Source organism: Lytechinus pictus, chromosome 10 (genome assembly GCF_037042905.1).
Source record: "Lytechinus pictus isolate F3 Inbred chromosome 10, Lp3.0, whole genome shotgun sequence".
Classification (NCBI taxonomy): Eukaryota; Metazoa; Echinodermata; class Echinoidea; order Temnopleuroida; family Toxopneustidae; genus Lytechinus; species Lytechinus pictus.
The window spans coordinates 18348974-18352582 of record NC_087254.1 but is presented as its reverse complement, the minus strand read 5'-3'; positions in this window follow the sequence as shown (position 1 = coordinate 18352582).

The following is a 3609-nucleotide window of genomic DNA, read 5'->3' as shown; positions in this document are numbered from 1 at the left end:
GCGCCCCCCCCCCAAAAAAAAAAAAAGAGAGAGATCAAATTTCACACCTGAAAGCAAAAGCTGTGGTAGATACAAAGGTGATTCATCCTCTTGTTTATACAATCAATCAGCTCAATTCTTCCAACAGTCACATGCACTGTTCACATATAAGACTGCATGAGACTACATCCAATTATTGGCCCAACATTTTCAGCTTTTATTTGTTGTTTGTTTTATTTTGGAAGTGGGGGCATTTGAAGAGTAATCTTTTGCAGTGCACAAATTTGTCATGATTTTCTTTAAAATTCCATAGACAGAATTTGATAGCTCTGTTTTCATCTTTCCTACATCTTATTCTACAATAGAATTGAGGGGAATAGTAAGCTTTAATCCGAATGATCATACTCAATTTGTATTTGTAGATTTATTTTCCAGCCTGAATCCTAAGACAGGGGACCATTTCATGAAAGTTGTCAGCATTTACAAATGATTTTACAGATATTCAATTAAAGCATTGACAAGTTGACTTTCTCTGACAGTTACTATAGTAATAGTAGTCGGAGGCTGGTGCCTGTCAGCCAATTAAAACCAAGGATTCACTGAAATTGCCAGCGCTGACAATTTTTTCCAGTGCTGACTACTTTCATGAAATGTCCCCTACCCCATTTATTTCTTCAACTGAGTGACATTTCTGAAGAACTAAAAATAAAAATATTGATGAAATTAAAATTAGATTCAAATATTGTTTCATGATAACTATTAATGTATATTGTATTTTACGGATATTTTGTATGTTATTCCATCCATGTATATCAATTACATTGTTCATTCTGTATATATTATGATATTTATGTATATATAGATGTAAAGTAATGTATTATTGTTTGAATTGTTACATAGAAGTCCTGTATTGTGCAAAGTCACTGTGTAGATAGTGTACATAAGATATCTCTATAAGTTTACACAATATTGTCAACTGTTTGCTTCCATGTACTATGCTACAGTTCAATTTGACTGAAATATTAAAGTTGCAATTAAAAAGTGGTGCATGTATGGTATACAAAGATTAACACTCTCAAAGTGTTAAATGTAATTCTGGAAGATTTTGCTCTGTTTAGACATGACAACATGTTCCAATCCCTGACAACGTTTCTGTGTTTAGATACCACACACCAAGCCACGTGTTTCACTTTACTGAGTGCGTGGTCATGCATCAGCTCTTGAAAGAATACTTTGTCCAAAGCAGTTTTTCCACTAAACAAAAGGATGTGTAATTAATACATGTATGTGGAACACATGCATGCCGGTAGTTTTGGATATTGTAATCACAACTGGTGTTCATGAAAGTTCTCAGCAACAAGTCATTCTCTGATAGTTGCCATAGCAATGGACATAGATCACACTTTTAAATGGATCAAAGCCAGTGGTTCTACTGTTATTGCCAGAGAATGCAGTTTAATTATTGCCTACAGAACAGTCCCCTGGTGCTAGTTCATACTGATTTTGCTTCTTTTTTTTTTCTTTTTTTCAACTTCTTTCTCCTATCGATAGTGTAGTTTAGTTTAAAATTTTGTATAAGGTTCAAGTTGCTTCCACCAAAGATATTTTAGATATTCAGGTGCATATTTTACCATAGGTACATGTATGTGATATCAATAACATAGGATTTTTTGGTTATTTTAATTGGGTATTACTAGTATGATATGTAAATGAGGGATATTGCCATTAAGAATACATCTAAATTATAAATGTTGATATATGACTGCTTTTTATACTATAAGAAGCTCCAAAAACCATTCTTTAGTAGCAAGTATGTTCTGTGTTACAAGCAGTTTGGTTCCAGCTCTCAAAGGAATTTGATTATCATTAAAGTCAGGTGATCTTCACAAACTGTAAGGAATCAATCCCACAAGTTACTGACAAACATAGCACCTAGGTCAAATGTAGGAGATATATATGGCAGTGAGCAATCACCATAGGTCTTGGAACTAGGTGTGGTCCCATCTGTATACAGTGCGTCCCACAAAAAAGGAAACCCGTTTTCAGAGATAGATTTCACAATTATTATGTGTTTACTATAAATTTGATACTCATGGCAAGAGCGGAATCTCATCTCTAATTTGAAACCAACAGCTAAGCACATTGTTCACGCATGGCAGATTACAAATAATGAATACAGAGGCATATCAGAAACTCGCATGTGAATCTTAATCCGTTCTCATTTCAGGGATCAGTGAGAGAATCTTAACAAAGAATACAAAAGAAATGCTAATGAACCAATCGTCGAATAAGCACGTTTGTCGTATCACAAACCAGTCTTGTCAGTTTTTTCTGTGCAACCTGGTTTTGACATTAAAATTTCAAACTCGTTTTGCTCATTAATGCGTGAAGCGTTCGACACATATTAGGTATAAACATGATGAGGAATAATTGAATGATATGATTATGTAAATAAAACATCCCGGTTTCTTTTTTTTTGGGACGCACTGTATTTATCCATAATTCAACAATATCAAATGGTTGTTCTCCATTTAATTACAGTAATCCAGTCATGAAGGGACAGGTGCCTATTAAAGATGAGAAATTTTGTAGTGACTAGTCAGGCATGTGTTCTAGGGAGGGGGGGGGGGGTTATTAAGTCTTTGCTAGGATACACATTTTTGATAGTGTTGTAACTTCTTAGTTTATGCAGAATTATAATGCAATCATTATATTTGGCTTGTTGATTTAAGTAGAATTCTGATGCAAATTTTAATTGTCGACATGTTTTTTTATATATTTGTATGATTATTGTTAAATTGTTCAAAACTATGTTTATTTGTGCTCAATAAAAGTGTTTTTTTCTTGTTGAATATCGTTAATGACAAATGAACATCCCTTTTCTCTTGTTGTTTGTGCTATTTCTTCATTTTATACTCCTCCATTCCACATCAATTTCCAAGACAGTTAACTGAAATTGATATCAATTTGGAGCAGGCCATTATAAAATGGTGACATGGTTCCTAATCAAATGATTGGTTGAAATCGTAAACAAGACTGGCCAGTCATTTACTTTGGCTTACAGGCAAATTTGTTAATGACTTCCTAAATTTTAATATTGACCAAATATGGTTTTGAGATGAGGATGGATGGTATTTCAAATAACAAGGATCCACATCAAGACTCAATATTGTTGTGGTAGCTGTCAAGACAAACCCTCTAGGATTTTATACAGCAGCCATTTTCCAATTTAAACCATGTAATTTTATCTATATCATTGTATCATTGAATTTATACCTGTTGATGTAACTTTTTTGTGTATAGAATGGAATAAATTTAATTTAATGGAAATGCACATCATTTTGCTTGGATAGTAGAAAAATTACCCACATTTGTTGCATTTGGAATGGTCCAAACACATTCGGCTAATATGGTTTTACCGAGGTTTTTTACCTGACTACTAAGAAAGCGCGAATGCCTGTGAGCAGGGGACCAACGGCTTAAGGTCCTCTCCGAGGGACCTGGTAATGAGGATTAAATGCCTTACCAAAGGGCACTAGCGCACCATTTGGGAATCGAACCCGGGTCACCGGAATCCGAAACCCCCGCTCTACCGACTGAGCTATTGCGCCTCCTGCCTATGTGCTGTTT